Source organism: Gorilla gorilla, chromosome 17 (genome assembly GCF_029281585.2).
Source record: "Gorilla gorilla gorilla isolate KB3781 chromosome 17, NHGRI_mGorGor1-v2.1_pri, whole genome shotgun sequence".
Taxonomy (NCBI): Eukaryota; Metazoa; Chordata; class Mammalia; order Primates; family Hominidae; genus Gorilla; species Gorilla gorilla.
The window spans coordinates 58,299,798-58,323,864 of record NC_073241.2 but is presented as its reverse complement, the minus strand read 5'-3'; the positions used below and the strand labels follow the sequence as shown (position 1 = coordinate 58,323,864).

General features: G+C 34.4%; 1 pseudogene; it reads right to left on the bottom strand.

Annotated features, from left to right (window-relative positions):
- Nucleotides 1-17,997: 17,997 nt before the first annotated feature.
- On the bottom strand, nucleotides 17,998-18,095 carry LOC115931468 (uncharacterized; annotated as a pseudogene).
- Nucleotides 18,096-24,067: the final 5,972 nt, after the last annotated feature.

The following is a 24,067-nucleotide window of genomic DNA, read 5'->3' as shown; positions in this document are numbered from 1 at the left end:
GGCATCAAATTCTGACCATCAGAACCAATCATTTTAGTCAAATTGCTGAGACACAAATTAAGTCCAGGAATTGGTAGATAATATATTTCCTCATATATAGGAACTAGACATAAAAATTCATATAAATTTCTTCAACATATTTTGTATACAGAATAAGGTAAGCAACTGTATATATGAAATTAGATTGGGATTTTTGTTAATTGCAAGCATAGTTGAATTCAAGAGTATGTATGATGTATCCAACCAAATCAAAAGGAAACTAAAGCCATTATTCATTCATTTATGCAATATGTGCAATTATTTGTTTCATACAACAAATATTGTTGAATATTTACTATATATAGAAATGTTGCCTTGTACAAGGTGGCAAATATGACAGACATTCTTTTTAGCAAGGAAGACAAATAAGTTATTACAATGGCAGGTGGTAAGTTTTAGGAAGCACATGGGTCGTGAAAACTCTAGAATGTCTATACCAGAGAATATTACATAATGCTTAAGATTTCCTAATTACCTTAGGAAAAGAAGGGGAAAAGAATGGTATATGAAGTAGAAACAGTCGTTTAAAAACCCAGAAGCAAGAGGGAGCTTGGCAAATCAAAAAACTAAAAAAAGTCAAACACAGCTGGAATAGAGAGTGTGGAGACGAAAATAGGAAGATATCAGTGGGAAGAAGGGATGAGTAGAGTAAGACCTGGAAAGAACTCATAAGCAAAATTGAAAATTTTTAACTTTATCTGAGGAGTCCAGGAAACTTGTTAAACTGTTTAAGCACAGACATGAAACACACAAACAAAAACCACTAAATGTACACCAGCACTGAAATAGGGTTCAAATTTATACAAGGGCATGGAAACTAAAATTCTAAAATGATGATTATTTTTTAAACAGCTCTCAAGTCAGTGAAAGCCCTGGATTATTTACAGGAAAGTAAAAACTCAAAGCAAATTTACTCTATAATTAAAAAAATAATAACTAAAAATTAGGCCAAAATGTAAAAAAACCTTAAAGCACACAATGAGTGTATCTAAATGAGTGAGAAGCAACAAGCATAGTAACCTGTAGGCTACAGTATAACAACAGCAGTTTTGAAGAAGACTATAAAATACGTATATTTAAAGTTACTGAAGAGACGAAAGAAAGATCAGAAACCATAAAGACATCTTGTTAAAAGGAGAAAAAAAAAGCAAGCTTAGAAAAGAATCATAAAACATTAACTTGTAGAAATGAAAAAAAATACCTTTGCAATTAAACATTCAATGGATGAAAGCTAGAGCTGAAAAAAGTACCCATAATGCAGCACAAAGAAAGGATGATGAAAAATATGAAAGATCAGTTAAGACATAGAAATTGGAATGAGAAGTTAACACATGGGTTAAATATGTGGCCCAGGAAGAATAAAAAGAAATAAATAGAAATAATTATTATTTAATGAGAAAATTGCTGAGAATCTCCCAGAAATGTTGAAAGTCCTAAATATTGAAAAACCGTGAGTTCCAATAGAATCAATAAATATCAAGTAAGACCTACACCTATTGCAGTGAAATTATAAATAGTTTAGAAAAGAAGAAAATATGAAGAGCAACAAAATAAAAATTACCTCAAAAGAAGAATGCCTGAATTGAGAGGAATTTTCCCTAAAGCAACAAGTGAGGTCAATGGAATGCTATCTTCAATGTGCTTCAATTGTAAAAGTAGAATATAATACCTTATAAATTATCATAAAAACCAAAGGCAAAGTGTATTTTCAGACCAAAGAAAAGAGCCTATGCATTTACTACTCATATAAACATTTAACAACTAACCATAAATTTCTGAAAAAAAAGGAAATTAAACCCAGCATGTCAAGGTATTGCACTAAAAGCAAAGGTGAGGCAATTATGAAAACCATGGATCAGTAAAATTTGCAACTAACTGAGGACATTAAATTCATGCATCTAAAGTTTCTGAAAAAAATATTACAGAGGAATATAGTCAGAGTTAAAATGTTCTCAAGTCTGTGTATTCTTTGTAACAGAGGGAGAAATGCTTGGCATATTTTAGGTTTAATTCAATTATGTAGGTTCAAGAATTATACTAATTGTGGGGTAGAAATAGACTGTATAACCTTTTAGTTAGCAGAAAAGGAAAAATTAAAAAAATTGATAAATTCAATTTTTTATGTGATGAGCAAAGAAAGCTCATCATATACAGAAGATAGAGCATAAGAAGAATTAATTTCAAATAAATTTGGAACTCCAAATTCCAAATATGTTAGTAATCATGACAAAGTTAAGTGAGTTAAATTGGCCACTAAAAAGGCATAAATTCCCAGACTGGATTTTTAAAAATCCACTAGGTTATATATAAATGTCACATTTAAACATAATGACACAAAAATTGAAAGCAAAGGGATGGAAAAGTATATCAGACATATACTGGCCTCCCCCCAACAACACAAAACAAAATAAAAATTTAGACAGAAATAGTAATGAAAATAAAACAGATCTTTATTAAAAGCAAACAAAAGAGCAAAGAAAAAACATATTTAGTGTAACCAAACAAACCAAGAACTAAGAAAATAATATTTCTGAACCTCAAGGCCTGAAAAACATAGGCCACCAAATAACAATAAAGGTGAACACGGAAATGTGCATGGCAGTCCCACTTCTGAGAACATACCATACAGGAATCACTACTCAGGCATACAAGAAGACACATACAAAGTTGTTAATGATAACAATGCTTACATGGGATTGAAAACAGTCTAATTTCCCACAAATGTGAAAATGGATAAATAAGAGATAAATATTTGTAAATTGGAAACCAAATTTGAGAGGGAGAATGAATAACACACTAAATCTGAATGTCAATGAGTAAATTTGAATAACAATGTTGAAGAAAAGTATATTCATTTTGATATTTCTATAACTTCAAAACACATAGAGCACTGTAAATTGTTTAAGGATGCAGACATAGATGGAGAAGGGAAGGGAAGAATATACAACAGCTTCAGAATGGCTATTATGCCTGAAGAGAGGAAACTATATTGAAGATGACTGACAAACCACAGAATTCTCGGCTGAACATTTTCATTACATCTCACATTTGGACAGACAGCATTAAGACGTTTTATAAGCCTTCATGCTCAGAAAATCTTACCTTATCAGAGAACTAAAGTTAAAACAAACACTAAATTTCTTTAATCTTTGCCTTTCCTGAAACTAATCCCAAAATAGCCAATGAGTAAGACTCTAGCAGTAGTCAATGAAATGCCTCAGGACTTATAATATTACATCAGCTTTCTCACAGTATCAAACTGATAACAAATTTTATCTATCAGTGACAATCCCACTTGCTTTAAGGGGACATAAACATTGAAATCTTTAGAAGTGCATTTATTGCAAATCTAATCTAAAATAGTTAATTTAAAGCACATTTAAAGAATAGTGAATGTGTTTTCATTTAATGTTTGGTTTCAGCATCCTGGCAAAAGATGAGAAAAGAAAGAGGAAAAAAGCCTTGATCTCTAGTTCTCAGGCAACCAGCTTGTTCCAAAAGGTCTTTGTTGTTAAATAATGTTCAGCTCAACACAGCCCACAGATTCTAATTAACAAGAATCCCTTGACAAATGGGGATAAAATTGGCCTGCTCTATGCTTAGAGGTGTAGAGTTATTTGCACTGTATCTTTAAACAAAGTTTACAGGCCAATGGTTTGGTAGAATTCATAGCATGCTTTCAAAGTTTTAGTATTGCAAAATTTGTGTCAACTGCTGATTTTTTTAAAAGAATGTGGTAGTACAGTTCTTTCTAGCTTTGCTCTGCAAAAGCCTCACCTGGGAAGGGTCGCAAAGCGGCACATGAACAACCAAGGCTTGCTGATTTAATTAATACTAATGTGGAGCTTTAGGGGAAAAGGTTCACAATGGATGGATTTTTCTGCTGACTAACTTCGTAGTTTTGATTGATTTTTTTTTTTAATCTAAGAGGCTTTTGAACCAACTAGAAGTCCTTCATAATTTGGCAGACCATGGAAGGAGAGCCTCTAATCAAATTTTCCATTTACACCTTTGCCCAGTACCTACAGGTGTGGAGATAGGGGAGAGGGGAGGGGAGGCACAAAAGTGTTCTTCTGGAAAGGCATCCAAACAAAGTGTTGTCAGAATTGCAAGCTGCTGCAAGTGAATAGAGAGCATCATCAAGTTGGTATTATAGAAGCTTATCTTTTGACATTTATATTATGTCAATTTCATTCTTTATTAGACTAACATATTGGTCTGTTGAGAATTATTTCATTCTATCTGACTGTTATGCCCATGAGGCATAAATTTTGTTTAGGTTATTATTATATCTCCTGGCATTCAACATTTGTGGGGTTAAATGGAAAAGAAAGAGAAGGAATAGTAAATAGTGAAAGAGGAAAAAGGAAGGAATAATGACAGAGAAGAAAAGGGAAGGAAGGAATTGTAAATAAAGACACTTGATTCAATGTTGTACACGTTGAATTAGAAGGATCTGAGGAAGACCTAAAAAGGTGCTTAGCAGGAAGCTGGCAATGTGTGTTTGAGCACAAGAGGGAACTACAACTATTTATAAGACCAAAGACCATAAGAACAGAGGTGGACGGAAATTACAAGAATGAAATGGTCATCCAGGAAAACTATGGCATGAGAAGAGGCCTGTGAATTGAAAGCCAAGCAAACATTCATTTAGTAGATATTTACAGAAAGAGAAGAGTGAAGAAGGTGATTAAAGAAATTTGTCATTGTTTCATGGAGCACAAGAGAAAGAATGCCATACAAGTTGTCATCTTGAAAAGCAGAAGCCTACTTTAAGCTTTAAGTCACAGAGCAGAAAAATATTGATGGTAGTGGTAATGGTAGATAAATTGGAAATATAAATCTAAAAAGGTGGAAGTAGGATGCCATAACAAAGGGCACACGAGCAACTGGGAATTAATGGATGCCAAGTATTATAAGGCACGAGGCGATGTAAGGGAAAGGTGATAATAGAACCACAGTAGTCTGGGCAGATCATATAGTTCACTCTGTAGCAATGATTTTATCTACTTTTTAGGGGTTCCATCATCTTAGCATGATGCAAACATTTCTATCTTTTTATTCTGAAAGGAATAGGGAATCCATGTAACTCACAGAAACTAAATTTTCTGTATTCTGTAATTCTGTAAATTCTGTAAATTCATGTAACTCACAAAAAAATTTAGTTTCTGTGAGTTACATGAATTTATCTCACAGAATAATGATGTCTCACAGAAAACTGATTGATGAACAAAAATCAATTCAGGCAATGTCAAATGAGTTTATTTCAAATTATTCACAAGACTAAGACATTACTTATAGCCAATATACTAAATATATACTATTTACATATAGATGTGTTGGTAAAATATGAACATAATTACCTCTTACTATTGGTATGTGAAGTGTTTATGTAAAATTAACATAACAAACGTGATATGAAGGAGAATAGTTATTTTCCATAGGTGTCCTTATTTTTAAGAAAATAGGTTCAAAACTACTATAAGCTTTGCTTGGGTCAAATAAGAAGTAAACAGCTATCTTAGTGTTTCTGGGCTGTGACAACCTTAGACTGGGTAACTTACAATAGAAATCTGTTTTTCCTAGTTCTGGAGGCTGGGGATCCAAGATCAAGGCACTTACAGATGTGCCAAGTGTCTGGTGAGGGCCCACTTTCTGGTTCATAGATGGCACCTACTCATGGCATCCTCACATAGCGGAAGGGTGCAGCTAGCTCTCTGGAGTCTCTGCCCCGATAGGCTAATCACTTCCCGAAGGCCCTACCTTCTATACTGGCACATTGGGCATCAGGTTTCAATAAATGAATGAATTCTGAGGAGACACAAATATTCAGACTATTCATAACACCAGCCTTTGCTGATTTTTAGTTTACCTCACCCAAGTTTCTTTTATTATTTCCCTAAACATAAGTTTTTCCATAATTATCATGTTAAAAGTCAATTCTGTGCCACATAAAAGTTTGAAGTCAAGGAAGCATCAAAATTATATATTTTCCTTTTTATCACTAATTAATAAAGCATTAAAATATCCCCCTAATCAAAATAACATGTGTAATATATTCTGTTGTGCTTCACTGTAATCGGCAGAGGGCTTGGCTGTTTACATTCTATTCCCTGGGTGATACTCTCACTTCCTCTTCTGATGGGCACCACACAGCCCTGCTCCATGACATCCCAGCTATCCTTCTTTCACTGCTAAAGTACCTGCTCCTTATGTCCCTATAACCTGGTTGGATTTCTGGCCACAATCCTCTCATCTCTGCTGCCTTTCATCATCTGTGCTGCCCCCTGTACCAGAAGTGTGTGTTCCCTATTCTGCCAGCAATGCTTTGTTCATGCCAATCCTTACTCCTTTCCCACTCTTGCCTCTAGGTAGCAACCTCGATGCTTCAACAGCATCCTCTGATTACCTCAATGAGTAGTCACTTTTTCCTTCTTCAAGTTTCTTCTCCACTGACTGTGTGTCTCTTAAAACAAAAAGATAGAAAGGCAGGGAGGGAGGGATGCAGGCAGGACCAACACCCATATCAACACTGTGAGTAATGTCTTGCACCTTTGCTGTGTGTGGATTGTGTCTCAGTTGTCCTATTGGATTAAAAACTGGAGAGCAGAGGCCACTTTCTATACATCTCTGTACTCTGAGATTTGCCTTAGTAGATGCTTTCAGAAGCTTTTAATAACATTTGTAAATATGGGGAAATTGACAGGCAAAACTTTCTTTCACTTTTTCTTTATGACACTTTTATTTTATTTATAAATCATAAAATGAATTCATTTACTTATTAATTATGTATTAAGCATCTACCCCTTGACAGTACAGCCTCATATTGGGGACATAAAACTAAAAGAAGTAATGTTAAGTTTATTGTGATAGAAGTATTGCAGATTCCTAGGGCCGTCACAGGAGAGGTATATAAATCAGACTAGGAATTTAGGTGACTTTCTAAACCAAGCTGGATCAAAAGCATAGCATATGCTCAGAACTAGTAGCAGAGAATCATATATGTTATTGCACAGTTGCAAGTATGCTATTTATTCCTTTACTGTATTTCTAATAAGTATGTGATTTATTTAGATTGAAACAATAATCCTAACTTTACATTTCTACTTCCTAAAACAATTTCTTTTTCTCTTTAAACTGACAGAAAGATTCCTGCCCATACAAAAATACATGCTATGATCTAGCTTTGATTAATGTTTGCAGCCTTTTAAAATACATTTTTACATTTCACAGTAGCTATTTCTAAAGTAAAAAAATGCTAAGAATACTTGAATCATATATTCTATTAAAGCTATTCACAGTATGGTAACTAAAAATTGAAATAGCTAGTACAAGATTAATGTACATTTATCTACCAAATTTAATTCCCTATTTATCTTAAAATCAGAGCAGTAAAATGTATACATATTTCTAAAATTGATATTACATAATTTTTACAGTAAATTATAATTTTTTGACAAAGATATGTGAAGTTTACAGTTTATTCCAAAAAGAGTTCTTTTTTTCCCATAGGTTATTGGGGTACAGGTGGTGTTTGGTTACATGATTAAGTTCTTTAGTGATGATTTGTGAGATTTTTGGTGCACCCAACATCCGAGCAGTATACACTGCACCCTATTTGTAGTCTACCATAAAGAGTTTTAACAGAGTCCCAGAAATGGTGATGATAAAAATATTTAATAGCATGCTTCACGAGAAAAATGTTAACCAATCAACACTTCAATTATGTTCTTACATTCTCAAATTAGTATAAAATTAAATGCTGAGTCTTTTTTACTGCTCAAGTCTTGACAAGACAAAGGCCAGGTGTCATTATCCACAACACTGGATGAGGAAACTGAGATTATTATCTTGAACAGTTGAAGTCTTCAATTTTCTCATAGAGTAAAAATAGAGCATTTAGGGCAGAGCTGTAGTAAACCATAATTTTAATATAGGTAGTGTTCAAGGTGAAAATAAGTTTGAAATAAAGAGATTGGAGTTGGGCCAATGAATTTTTATTTGGAGTGAATCTATTTTTGGTAACCAGGAAGCAGTAACTTAGATTACATATTTATATGGAATGGTTTCAGGGATGATTTATGGAGATTATGTAGGGAGTGGTATAGCTGTAGATGAGATAGTTAGTTATTTGTAAGACTGAAATGAATTGTTAGCCAGTAAAACTAATATTGGAAGTCCTTATAGGTTCTATAATCTAACCATTATTTTATTATTATTATTAAACTATTTGCTAAACATAAAAAAAGACAAGTTCAAGCTGTGAGAAATACAAATTTATATAATAAATAGGCTCATAATTTAATGAGGATGACCCTACCTTAAATAAAGGGGGATAAATGTGAGACAAAATAACCATAAGATAAGACCATAAAAGTGCATGTTACTGATGTAATCCAAAATCCCTTGGAAGTTCATTGGAAAGACAGAGCATAAGCTAGAGCGGACACTTATAGCTACCAAAAGATGACATTGGTTCTTGGCCTTTGAGGCAGATATGGAAGATAATGTAGTAAGGTAATAGGCAAATAGGATTTAAAAAATTCAAAAACTATATGAATGGATTTGAGTAGATGAATTTGAGAGGATTTTAAGGAATGTATGAAAGATAAGACTGAAAATATATAGTGGAGCCGTACTTGAAGGTCCTTAAGGATCATGTTCAAGCATTTGGATTTCCTTTATTAGGCATGGCTATTTGGGGAACAAGCAAAGCATGATTAGAATTATGCCTTAAGGAGAGTGGCCTATCAGCAGAAATTGAAATTGGATTGGAAGAGAAGCAGTGCTGAAAGTGGGGAAAATACCTGGCAGCCACTACAAAACTTAAGAAAAGTAATAGGGCAGAGCTTTACTTCTGAACTTTTCTCTGAACTTTCTCTTGCTTAATCTGCTTCAGTAAATCCTTCTAGTAGCTTCCATTTTTTTAAAAAGTAACACCTGTATATAACATCTCTACCATTTACAACAGAGGTTCTCATTCTTGTATGTATGTAGGCATCTAGGAATCTTTTGTAAAAAGGCATACTCAAGATCTCACCATCAGGAATCAGGAGTTCTAGGGTAGGATTTATGGAGGTTTTTTAACAATTCCCCGAGCATTTTTGATGTAAGTGACCCTGGAATCATAACCTGAAATACATTGCCTTAAAGAATTTAAGCGTTAAGTTTTTTTCAACTGGATATTCATTATAGGAAGCCTTTCAAAAATAACCAGTTGAAAAAAGTTCTTTGTTATTGAACTTCTGACCTACACTATTTAAGGGTAAAGTAAATTGAATTTGATTAAAATATGAATAAATTATTAACTCAGCCATCACATATAATAAATAGGAAAATATTTATGAATTGCAAAAGCTTATCATTGTATATTACTTACTGTCCTAAAATAAAAAATTAGCTTGTCTCTGTGGAAATACAAATTTTTCTTTTTCTGCTTTCATCATTTTTCTTAGGAACACAGAAAAATGTAAATTCTTGAAGTAAGACTTGGAAATGGATGCTGTACACTTGGCAACAAAACCATTGAATGCTTTCTGTGCTGGATTTTAAAACAATACTGAAAAGAAACACCACCCCCACCCCCAATGAATTTTAGCTCACTCCTTTTAATTCGCATACACTCACAACTCACTTGTAGTGGGCACTCTCAGTGTTCAGACCAAAATGCCTCAGCTTCTAAGGGCTTTACTTCTTTCCACTTACACTTTCAACTTGTTTTGGAGGAATGTCCTTGAACTACTAGAGCTGCTTTGCCGACCACTGGTGGGAGCCACAAGTGCCTGGCAATTTATGTCCCTCCAGGGTAGCTTTTAGCCAAGGACTGGTGCAGAATTATAAAAGCCTAGCTCCCTTGACTGAACTGGGGACAAATTCTGAGGCCTGATCTATACTTCACAGCTTCCCTGTACAATCAGGTTGAGACTGAGACTTTGCCTGAAATTTTACCTTTGCTTGGCTTCTTTCAATATCAAGTGCTGCTTTCTCCATTCCTACATGGGTTTCTCCAGGAAGCATTTTCTTAATAAATAACATATAGCTGATTTCTTATCTTAGAGTGTGAGTATAAGGAACCCAGCCAAAGTACAATATTCACTGTACTCTCTACCAATATCTCATCTAGAAGAAAACATAAATAAATAAAAAGACAAGTGCATCAACATTTTGGTGTTTTACTGTAAATATGGAATTCTTAGTCAGAAAGAGTCTCTGTTCTTACATTGAAAGGACAAGGATTTATTAGTGAAGTTTGAATGGAAAAGGTATCTTATTATTGTGTTTACCAGATTCAGTGTACTCCTATGGTTTAATACTAAAATAGATTTGGAAGAAGTTGCAACATGCTGCCAACTAAACCCCCAAATGTCCTAATATGTTTGATTGTTTGATTTGTCAGTCTTATTGTCTATTTACCCTGGAAGAGTAATAATTAAGAAAAGGAACCTATTTGGAAAGGGAAGTAGTAGGAGAGTCAGGTGATGTTTACAATTTTGTCTGCAGACTTCTTTTTTAATTCAACATTGAGTGAATGCAAACACTTTGGAGATATCACATTGAAACTTTGTAGAAGGCTACTAGATCTAATTCCTCAAGGTACCATTTGATTTTAGTGATCAGAGTATACTTATATCAAGCCCTGTCACTGCAATAAATGCACTTCTCAGAAAAATTGTCTGATGAAATAATCATAAATTTTAGGAGTATATATGATCAATGCAATATATGATCAATGCAAATCTTTCAAAAATACTCATTTTTCAGCATATGCTTTAATTTTTACTTAGGTCTTCTCTCAAATAAATCACTTTTTTTCACTCTACCCACAAGTCTTATTCTGGCTAAGCCTAGAGTGGATCCTTCCCCTTATGCAAAGTATTTTAAGTATCCTGACATCTAGTGCTCACGTATGCTTTTTTTGTCCATCTACTACTTCTTTTAAATTCCTGTCTCTTTCTTGGATGCTGACCTTCTGGAATTTATCTATCATCTTGACACTAACTTTTTTCCTAATGCCTACTTGGACTTACTTGCTACCGTGGTACATGTATATATGTATATACCAAAGTAAAAATTTGCATAGAATCTACTTAATTCTCAGTAGGCCTTTACCCAAATATCATGGCTACCCTCTTGATAACTGTAATTTCCAGTCAGACACTGTGCCATTGCTTACAGCTCAAGACCAGTGTTTTCTAAAGTGAGATCTGTGCCATAACTGGTATTCGAGGATAATGATAGGTATTACATGAAAAGAAAAAATGTTGAGTGAAAGATCCTAATATATAATGCATTGAAAAAATGCTAGTTTAAACTAAGTAAAATGCTACAAGGCATTTCAAATATGTAACACAATAATGCAAATGTTAAGTCTTCAGTAGAGAAATAGACTTACTTATGTATTCTATTAAGTAATCAAACCCCCTTCCTTATCTTTTTACAGTTTTATTGAGGTATAATTGACATGTAATAAAGTGACATACGCATACTCTTACAAAACCTTTGCCACAGTCAATTTAATTAATGTATCCATCACCCCCAAAAGTTTCCTTCTACCCACTTAGAATCGCTACATCCCACCCTTCTAGCCCTCACATCCCTGGGCCATAATTGATCTGCTTTCTGACATTTTAATTTGTATTTTCTAGAATATTATATAGATGGAATTATTTGGTATGTTTTCATTCATATCTGGCTTCTTTCACTCAGCATAACTATTTGGAGACTCGTGTATGTTTGTATGTGGATCAATAGTTCTTTCCTATTTAGTGCTGTGTAGTATTTTACTGTATGGGTAGTTCACAAATCTTTATTCACATGTTGATGGACATTTGGGTACTTTCCAGATTTAGATTATTTTTAAAAGGCAAAAATTTTCAAATTTTTAAAATATTTTTATATAGATGTATACTTTCATTTCTCATAAGTGGAATGGAATGAATGAGTATATGGTAGGCATAAATTTAATATTTTAAGAAATTTCCAAACTATTTTCCAAAGTTATTTTAGCAGTTTACATCAGCAAAGCATGAGAGTTCCAGTTGTTCCATGTTCTTGCCAATACTTGGCATCATTCGTCTGCATGATTTTAGACGCCATCATAGGTATATAGGGGCATCTCACTCTGGTTTTAACCTGCATTTACCTAATGACAAATTATGTTAAGCACCTTTTTATGTGCTCATTTGCTATCTGATAAGGTTTGGATATTTGTTCCATCCAAATTCCATGTTGAAGTGTAATGGTGGGGCCTGGTAGGAGGTGTTAGAATCATCGGGCAGATCCCTTATGAATGGCTTACATCATCCCCTTGGTGATGAGTGAGTTGTAGCCATGGTAGTTCACATGAGATCCAGTTGTTTAGAAGAGTGTGACACCTGCCCATACCCCCTTGCTCTCCCTCTTGCCGTATAATACCTGGGTCCCACTTTGCTTTCTGCTATGAGTAAACGCTCCCTGAAGCCTCACCAGAAGCTGATCAGATGCTAATGTTATGCTTTCTGTACAGCCTGAAGAACCATGAGCCAAATAAACCTCTTTTCTTTATAAATTACTCAGCCTCAGATGTTTCCTTATAGCAATAAAAAGCAGCCTGATACACTACCCATACACTTTAAACATTTTTAAATTGACAAATAAAATTGTATATATTTATCACATACAATATGATATTTTGAAATATATATCCATTATGGAGTGTATAATTGAGCCATTTATCTTCTTTAATGAAGTATCTTCAAATTTTTTGCTGTTTTTTATTGTAATATGTGTTTACTTATTGAGGTTTAAGAGTTATTTATATATTCTGCATTCAAGTCCTTTTTTTTTCAGATATGTGATTTGATAATATTTCCTCCAAGACTGTGGCTTGTCTTGCCTTTTCATTCTCTTAATAGTGTCTTTTGAAGAACAGAAATTTTTAATTATAATAAAGTTCTATTCATCAATTTTTTTCTTTTATTGATTGTGCTTTTGATATGATAGATAAAACACCCTTTCTCTAAACACATAGTTCTCAACCATGGGAAATGTTTCCATCCACAGAACATTGGCAACGTCTGCAGACACTTTTGGTGTCACAAGAGGGACACGATAGGCATCTTGTGGGGGGAGGCCATTAATACCAATAAATGTGCTATGACACACAGGGCGGCCTCCTGCAATAAAGAATTACACAATTCAATAGTGAGGCATTTGAGAAACTTTGGCCTAACTCAAAGTTATAAAAAATATTATTTTATGTTTTCTTTTAAAAATTTCATATTTTTAGGTTTTATATTTATGTCTGTAATGTATTTTGAGTAAAATTTTGTTTATTTTTAGAGATATGAATTGGAGTTTATGTTTTTGCAAATAGATATCCAATGTTTTCAACACTATTAATAGAAGAACTATAGTGTCTCTGCCGAATTACCTATGAATCTTTGTTGAAAATCCGTTGACCATATGGGGACTGGTCTATATCTGGACTCTATTCTGTCCCTTTGATCTACATGTTTATCTTGACACAAAATTGTGATTGCTGAAGATTACAGTAAGTCTTGAAATTGATAATGTAAGTTATTCTTTTCAAAGCACTTTGGCTATTTATCCCTAAGGATTTTATATTTCTCAATGCTAATGTATGTTTGTGTTATTTCTTTGATTTCTTTTTTTTTTTTTTACTGTGGTAAAAGTTACCAAATTATAAAGACCATCAACACTATGAAGAAACTGGATCAACTAATGGGCAAATAACCAGCTAGCATCATAATGACAGGATCAAATTCACACATAACAATATTAACCTTAAATGTAAATGGCTAAATGCCCCAATTAAAAGACACAGACTGGCAAATTTGATAGAGTCAAGACCCATCTGTGTGCTGTATTCAGGAGACCCATCTCATGTGCAAAGACATAAATAGGCTCAAAATAATGGGATGGAGGAATATTTACCAAGCAAATTGAAAGAAAAAAAAGGCAGAGGTTGCAATCCTAGTCTCTGATAAAACAGATTTTAAACCAACAAAGATCAAAAAAGACAAAGAAGGGCATTATGTAATGGTAAACGGATCAATGCAACAAGAAGAGCTAACTATCCTAAATATATACGCACCCAATACAGGAGCACCCAGATTCATAAAGCAAGTTCTTAGAGACCTACAAAGAGACTTAGACTCCCAAACAATAATAGTGGGAGAGTTTAACACTCCACTGTCAGTATTAGATAGATCAACAAGACAGAAAGTTAACAAGGATATTCAGGACTTGAACTCAGCTCTGGACCAAGCAGACCTAATAGATATCTACAGAACTCTCCACCCCATATCAACAGAATATACATTCTTCTCAGCACCACATCACACTTATTCTAAAATTGACCACATAATTAGAAGTACACTCCTCAGCAAATGCAAAACCATGGAAATCATAACAGTCTCTCAGACCACAGTGCAATCAAATTAGAACTCAGGATTAAGAAACTCACTCAAAACTGCACAACTACATGGAAACTGAACAACTTGCTCCTGAATGACTACTGGGTAAATAACAAAATTAAGGTAGAAATAAAGAAGTTCTTTGAAACCAGTGAGAACAAAGACACAACATATCAGAATCACAGGGACACAGCTAAAACAGTGTTTAGAGGGAAATTTATAGCACTAAATGCCCACAGAAGAAAGTGGGAAAGATCTAAAATCGACACCCTAACATCACAATTAAAAGAACTAGAGAAGCAAGAGCAAAAAAATTCAAAAGCTATCAGAAGACAAAAAATAACTAAAGTCAGAGCAGAACTGAAGGAGATAGAGACATGAAAAAACCTTCAAAACATGCGTGAATCCAGGAGCTGGTTTTTTGAAAAGATTAATGAAATACATAGACCTCTAGCCAGACTAATAAATAAGAAAAGAGAGGAGAATCAAATAGACACAATAAAAAAAAGATAAAGGGGAGATCACCACTGATCCCACAGAAATACAAACTACCATGAGAGAATACTATAAACACCTTTATGCAAATAAACTAGAAAATCTAGAAGAAATGGATACATTTCTGGACACATACACCCTCCCAAGACTAAACCAGGAAGAAGTAGAATCCCTGAGTAGACCAATAACAAGTTCTGAAATTGAGGCAGTAATTGAGGGCCTACCAACCAAAAACAGCCCAGGACCAGATAGATTCACAGCCAAATTCTACCAGAGGTACAAAGAGGAGCTGGAACCATTCTTTCTGAAACTATTCCAAACAATAGAAAAAGAGGGACTTTGCCCTAACTTATTTTATGAGACCAGCATCATCCTGATACCGAAACCTGGCAGAGACACAGCAAAAAAAGAAAATTTCAGGCCAATATCCCTGATGAACATCAATGCAAAAATCCTCAATAAAATACTGGCAAGCCAAATCCAGCAGCCCATCAAACAGTCAAGCCAAAAACAATCAAGTCAGCTTCATCCGTGGGATGCAAGGTTGATTCAACATATGCAAATCAATAAATGTAATACATCACATAAACAGAACCAATGACAAAAACCACATGATTATCTCAATAGATGCAGAAAAGGCCTTGGTAATAAGAGCTATTTATGACAAACCCACAGCCAATATCATGCTGAATGGGCAAAAGCTGGAAGCATTCCCTTTAAACACCAGCACAAGACAAGGATGCCCTCTCTCACCACTACTATTCGACATAATATTGGAAGTTCTGGCCAGGGAATTCAGGCAAGAGAAAGAAATAAATGGTACTCAAACAGGAAGAAAGAAAGTCAAATTTTCTCTGTTTGCAGATAACATGAATGTATATTTAGAAAACCCCACCATCTCAGCCCAAAATCTCCTTAAGCTGATAAATAACTTCAGCAAAGTCTCAGGATACAAAATCAATGTTCAAAAATCACAGGCATTCCTATACACCAGTAATAGACAAACAGAGAGCCAAATCATGAGTGAATTGCCATTCACAATTGTCATTCACAATTGAATAAAATACCTAGGAATACAACTTAAAAGGGATACGAGGGACCTTTTCAAGGAGAACTACAAACCACTGCTCAAGGAAATAAGAGAGGACCCAAACAAATGGAAAAAAACATTCCATGCTCATGGATTGGAAGAACCAATATCGTGAAAATGGCTGTACTGCCCAAAATAATTTATAGATTCAATGCTATCTCCATCAAGCTACCATTGACATTCTTCACAGAATTAGAAAAAACTACTTTAAATTTCATGTGGAACCAAAAAAGAGCCCATATAGCCAAGACAATCCTAAGCAAAAAGAACAAAGCAGGAGGCATCATTCTACCTGACTTCTAACTGTACTACAAGGCTACAATAACCAAAAGAGCATGGTACTGGTACCAAAACAGATATATAGACCAAAGGAACAGAACAGAGGCCTCAGAGGTAACACCACACATCTAGAGCCATCTGATCTTTGATAAATCTCAAAACAAGCAATGGGGAAATTATTCCCTATTTAATAGTGTTGGGAAAACTGGCTAGCCATATGCAGAAAACTGAAATTGGACCCCTTCCTTACACCTTATACAAAAATTAACTCAAGATGGAATAAAGACTTAAACATAATACCTAAAACCATAAAAACTCTAGAAAAAAACCTAGGCAGTAGTACTCAGGACATAGGCGTGGGGAAAGACTTCATGACTAAAACACCAAAATCAATGGCAACAAAAGCCAAAATTGACAAATGGGATCCAATTAAACTAAAGAGCTTCTGCATAGCAAAAGAAGCTAGCATCAGGGTGAACAGGCAACCTACAGAATGGGAGAAAAGTTTTGCAATCTATCCATCTGACAAAGGGCTAATATCCAGAATCTACAAAGAACTTAAATAAATTTACAAGAAAAAAACAAACAACCCCTTCAAAAATGTCCAAAGAATATGAACAGACACTTCTCAAAAGAAGACATTTATGTGGCCAACAGACATGAAAAAAAGCTCATCATCACTGATCATTAGAGAAATATAAATCAAAACTACAATGAGATACCATCTCACGCCATTTAGAATGGCAGTCATTACAGGAAACAACAGATGCTGGAGAGGGTGTAGAGAAAAAAGAATGCTTTACACTGTTGGTGGGAGTGTAAATTAGTTCAACCATTGGGGAAGACAGTGTGGCAATTCCTCAAGGATCTAGAACTACAAATACCATTTGACCCAGTGATCCCATTGCTGGGTACATACCCAAATGATTAGAAATCATTCTACTATAAAGACATGTGCACATGTATGTTTATTGCAGCACTATTCACAATAGCAAAGACTTGGAACCAACCCAAATGCCCATCAAGGATAGACTGGATAAAGAAAATATGGCACATATACACCATGGAATGCTACGCAGCCATAAAAAAGGGGGAGTTCATGTCCTTTGCAACATGGATGAAGCTGGAAACCATCATTCTCAGCAAGCTAACAGAGGAATAGAAAACCAAACACTGTATGTTCTTATTCCTAAGTAGGAGTTGAACAGTGAGAACATATGGACACAGAGAGGGGAACATCACATACAGAGGCCAGTCAAGGGGTTGGGGGTTGGGGGTTGGGGGAGGAATAGCATTAGGTGGAATACCTAATGTAGGTGACAGGTTGATGGGTGCAGCAAACCACCATGACATATGTATAGCTATGCAACAAACCTGTATGTTCTGCACATGTATCCCAGAACTTAAAGTATGTAAAAAAAAAAGATACATAACTTAAAGTTTACTGTTTTCACCATTTTAAGTGTACAGTACAGTGACATTAAGTACATTCACATTGTTGGGCAACCATTACCACCACCCATCTCCAGAACATTTTTCATCTTCCCAAAATGAATATCTGTATCCATAATGCAATAACTCCCCATTCCCTCCCTGACCCAGCCCCTAATAACTACCTTTCTACACTGTATCTCTATGAATTTATCTATGTCAGGTACCTTATATAATATTTATCTCACACATATGTAATGCTTCTCAAATTTTCATGTCATTCTGGTGCATTCTAGTCTACTCTGTATTATTCCAATATTAGTAGGTGTACTGTCAAAGTGAGCAGTGTTTTTATTTTTTTAGAAAATTTCTTATCAGTCATTGCTAGTCTATAGAAACATAATTGATCTTTGTCTATCCACCATGTATCCTGTATAATTCAGTATTTGCTATTACTGTACATAGTGAATTACAGGACACATATCTTGTGTCCTGTATCATTCACTGTTTTCTTAACACTTAATAAAATGACCATATTTCTCCATTGAATTACTTACACATCTTTGTTGAAAATCAATTCACTATTCATTCTTATAGGCTGTTTTTGTAGAGTCCATCAAATTCTCTACATATATGATTAAATCACGAGAAAAATATTATACTTCATGCTTTCCAAAAGGAATGTCTTTCATTTGCTTTTCTTGTCTAATTGCATTGGCTAGAACCCCCTTACAATGTTGAATACAGGTTCAGGGCTACAAGTGCAGGTTTGTTATATAGGTAAACTTATGCCATGGAGTTTGTTGTACAGATTATTTTGTCACCCACATACTAAGCCTAGTACCCAATAGTTATTGTTTTCAGATCCTCTCCCTCATTCCACCCTTCATCCTCAAGTAGGCCCCAGTGTCTATTGTTCTCTTCTTTATGTTCATGTGTTCTCATTATTTAGCTCTCACTTATAAGTGAGAACATGTGGTATTTGGTTTTCTGTTCCTGTGCTTGATTGCTAAGGATAATGGCCTCTAGCTCCATCTATGTTTTCACAGAAAAACATTATCTCATTGTTTTTTAGTGTTGCATAGTATTCCATAGTGTAAATGTATCACATTTTCTTTATCCAATCTGTCATTGATGGGCATTTAGATTGATTTCATGTCTTTGCTATTGTGAACAGTGCTGCAATAAACATACATGTGCAACCCTAATTTCAGACAAAAGAGACTTTAAAGCAAAAAAGATAAAAAAAGACAAAGAAGGGCATTACACAATGGTAAAAGGCTCAATTCAAGAAGCGCTAACTATACTAAATATATACGGACCCAATACAGAAGCACTCAGATCCATAAAGCAAGTTCTTAGAGATCTTCAAAGAAACTTAGACTCCCACAAAAGTGGGAGACTTTAACACCCCACTGACAATATTATACAGATCATCAAGACAGAAAATTAACAAAGATATTCAGGACCTGAACTCAGCTCTGGATCAAGTGGTCCTGATAGATATTTACAGAACTCTCCACCCCAAACCAACAGAATATACATTTATTCTTCTCATTGCCACACGTCACTTACTCTAAAATTGATCACATAATCACATGTAAAACACACATCAGCAAATGCAAAAGAACTGAAATCATAACACTCTCTCAGACCACAGCACAATCAAATTAGAACTCAAGATTAAACTATTATTGACATTCCTCAAAGTTAGAAAAAACTATTTTAAAATTCATATGGAACAAACAACAGCATGAATAGCCAAGACGATCCTAAGCAAAAAGAACAAAGCTGGAGGCATCATGATCCCCAACTTCAAACTATATTACAAGGCTACAGTAACCAAAACAGCATGGTACAAGAACAGATGTATAGATTATTGGAACACAATAGAGAATTCAGAAATAAGATTGCACACCTACATCCATCTGACCTTCACAAACCTGACAAAAACAAGCAATAGAGAAAAGATTCCCTATTTAATAAAGTGTGCAGGGAAAACTGGCTACCCACATTCAGAAAATCAAAACTGGACTCCTTTTTTACACCAAATACAAAAATTAACTCTGGATGGATTAAAGACTTAAATGTAAAATCCAAAACTATAAAAACCCTAGAAGAAAATCTAGGCAATACCATTCAGGACATATGCACAGGCAAAGATTTCATGGTGAAAACACCAAAAGCAATAGAAAGAAAAGCAAAAATTGACAAATGGGATCTAATAAACTAAAGAGCTTCTGCAAAACATAAACTATCATCAGAGTGATTGGACAACCTACAGAAAAAGAGAAAATTTTTGCAATCTATCCATCTGACAAAGGTCTAATATCCAGAGTCTACAAGGAACTTAAACAAATTTATAAGAAAGAAACAGCCCCATTAAAAAGTGGGCAAAGAACATGAACAGACACATCTCAAAAGAAGACATACATGCAGCCAACATACGTATGAAAAAAAGCTCATCATCACTGATCATTAGAGAAATGCAAATCAAAACCACAATGAGATACCATCTAATACCAGTCAGAATGGTAATTATTAAAAAGTCCTTAAACAACAGATGCTGGTGATGTCACAAAAAGAGAATGCTTTTACACTCTTGGTGATAGTGTAAATTAGTTCAACCATTGTGAAAGACAGTGTGCAATTCCCCAAATACCTAAAGGCAGAAATACCATTTGACCCAGAAATCCTATTAGTAAGTATATAGTCAAATGAATATAAATCATTCTATTACAAAGATACATGCATGTGTGTATTCATTGCAGTAGCAAAGAAATAGAATCAACTTAAATGCCCATCAATGGTAGACTGAATAAAGAAAACGTAGTACATATACATCATGGAATACTATGCAGTTATAGAAGGATATAAGATCATGTCCTTTGCAGGGACTTGGAAGAAGTTAGAAGCCATTGTCCTCAGCAAACTAACACAGAAACAGAAAACCAAATACTGGATGTTCTCACTTATAAGTGCGAGCTGAATGATGAGAACACATGGACACATTGAGGGGAACAACACACAATGGATCCTGTCGAAAGGGGGATGGGGGAGGCAGAGCATCAGGAAGAATAGCTAATGGATGCTGGGCTTATACCTAGGGATGGGATGATCTGTGCAGCAAACCACCATGGCACATGTTTACCTATGTAACAAACCTGCACATCCTGCACATGTATCCTTGAACTTAAAATAAAAGTTGAAGAAAAAATAATTAGAAATTAAAAAGTCAAGACTTTAAAAATCGCTCAAAACTATGCAATTACATGGAAATTAAACAACCTGCCCCTGAATGACTTTTTGGTAAATAATGACATTAAGGCAGAGATCAGGAAGTTCTTTGAAACTAATAAAAACCAAGATCCAACATACCAGAATCTCTGGGATACAGCTAAGGCAGTGTTAAGAGGGAAATTTATAGCACTAAATGCCCATATGAAAAAGTTAGAAAGATGTCAAATTAACAACCTAACATCACTACTGAAAGAACTAGAGAAGCAAGAGGAAATCAACACCATAGCTAGCAGAAGACAAGAAATGACCAAAATGAGAGCTCAACTGAAGGAAATTGAGACATGAAAAAGCATTCTAAAGATCAACAAATCAAAGAGTTGTTTTGAAAAATTTAATAAGATAGACAGTCTGCTAGCTAGACTAATAATAAAGAAAAGGAAGAAGATCCTAAAAAAAACCACAACTAGAAATGACAAAGAAGATATTAGCACTGACCCCAGAGAAATAAGAATAACCATCAGAAACTACTATGTACACCTCTATACACACAAACTAGAAAACCTAGAAGAGATGGATAAATTCCTGAACACGTACACCCTCCCAAACTGAGCCAGGAAGAAATTGATTTCCTGAACAGACCAATAAAGAGCTCTGAAATTGAATCAGGAAGAAATAGCCTGCCAACAAAATAAAGATCAGGACCAGATGGATTCACAGCTGAATTCTACCAGACATACAAAGACGAGCTGGTACCATTCTTACTGAAACTATTCCAAAGAATTGTGGAGGAAGGGCTCCTCCCAACTCATTCTGTGTGGCTAGCATCATCCTGATACCAAAACCTAGCAAATACACAACAAGAAAGAAAACTTCAGGCCAATATTCTTGATGAACATTGATGCAAAAATTCTCAACAAAATACTTGTAAACCAAACCCAGCAGCATCAAAAAGCTAATCCACCATGATCAAGTAGGCTTCATCCCTAGAATGCAAGGTTGGTTCAACATATGCAAATCAAACAATGCAATTCATCACATAAACAGAATTAAAGACAAAAACCACATGGTTATCTCAACAGATGCAGAAAAGCCTTTTGATAAAGTTAAACAACACTTCATCTTAAAAACTCTCAGTAAAGCAGGTACTGAAGGAACACACCTCAAAATAATAAGAGCCATCTATGACAAAACCACAGCCAACATCATACTGAATAGGCAAAAGTTGGACATATTCCCCTTGAAAACAGGCAGGAGACAAAGATGCCCTATCTCACCAGTCTTATTCAACATTGTATTGGAAGCCCAGCTAGAGCAATCAGTCAAGAGAAATAAAGTGCAACCAGCTAGGAAGAGAGGAAGTCAAACTATACCTGTTTGCAAATGACATGATTCTATATCCAGAAAACCCTACCAACTCGGCCCAAAAGATCCTTCAGTTGATAAACAACTTCAGCAAAGTTTCAAGATACAAAATCAATGTATAAAGATTACTAGCATTCCTGTACATCAACAATAGACAAGCCAAGAGCCAAACCAGGAAGGCAATCCCGTTCACAATTGACACAAAAAGAATAAAATGCCTATTATTTTACTAATTATTGATCCAGAGAAGTTAAATCTTTGACTGTATTTGTGGATTTTACTATTTCTCTTTGCAGTTCCAACAGGCTTTTTAAAATATGTTTAAAACTCTGTTAACATTTAGGGTTGACATTTAGGGTTGTTATTTCCTCTTGGTAAATTGATTTCTGTAGCATTATGAATTGACCTTATTTATCCCAGATGATAGGTTCTGTTTTAATAATCTGTTTTGTTTTAAACAAATGTAGCTAATGCAGATTTCTCTTAATAAATATTTATGTAGCATATATTTTAAATAATTTTATTTTAACTCATTTATGTCTTTATATTTAAAGTGGATTTCTTGTAGACAGCACATGGCTCAGTCTTTCTTTTTAACCCAATCTGACAATCTGTTTTTAATTGGGGTATACAGACCATTTAAGTGTAATGTGATTACTTATATGGTTGGATTTAAAGCCATCCATCTTGCTATTTCATTGCTGTTTTTTTTCTTGTTCCCTCTTTTCTTCATTCCTTAGATGACTTGAGCTTTTTATTTAATGATAATATTTAATTATCTAAGCTGACTTTTCAATTATTGTAACCTTTTGTTGTGTTATGTTAGTGGTTGCTTCATACTTTGATATATATCAAATCATATACCAGTTCACATATAATTTAATAACATTACAACAGTATACTTCCTTTACTCCTTGTTGGGACTTTATGCTACCATTGTCATATATTTTAATTCTATACAATTTATAAACTTCACATTATATTGCTATTATTTTTTGTTATACAAGTATTAAAATATGTTAAATTAAAGAAAGGATTTTTTTCTATTTAATCATGACATTACTGTTTCCAGTGCTCTTCATTTGTTTGTGTACCTTCAGTTTTCCACCTGGTGTCATATTTCTCCTGTTTGAATGACTTCCCTCCACATTTCTTTAGAGATAGTCAACTGGTAATGAATATGTTCTGCCTCTGTATTTCTGAAAGATTATTTTATTGTCATGTTTGTAAAGTATTTTTGCTCCAAAATGGATTCTATGTTAACAGTTTTTACATTCAGTATCCTAAATATGTTGCTCCATTGCCTTTTGGTTGCATTTTTTCAATGAGAAATCTGTTTTTATCCTCTTTTGTATTCTTCTGAACATAATGTATCCTTCCTCTGGCTACTTTTAAGATTTTCCTCCTTATCACTGGTTTTAACTAATATGATGATGACAAGTTTGGTGTAGTTTTATTCTTGTTTTATTGCGATAGGGTTTACTGTATTTTGGGGTCTGCAGGTACGTAGTTTTAATCACATTTTAAAACTTAGCCATTGTTTATTCAAATATTTCTCTGAACTCCCTCATGCTTCTTCAGGGACTCCATATTCATATCTATTAGGCTGATAAAGCTGTCCCAGAATGCAATGAAGTTCTATTTAAAGTTTTTGTTCCTTTTTTTGTTCTTTCCCTTTTGAGTACATCCTATTACTATATTTTCAAGTTTGCTA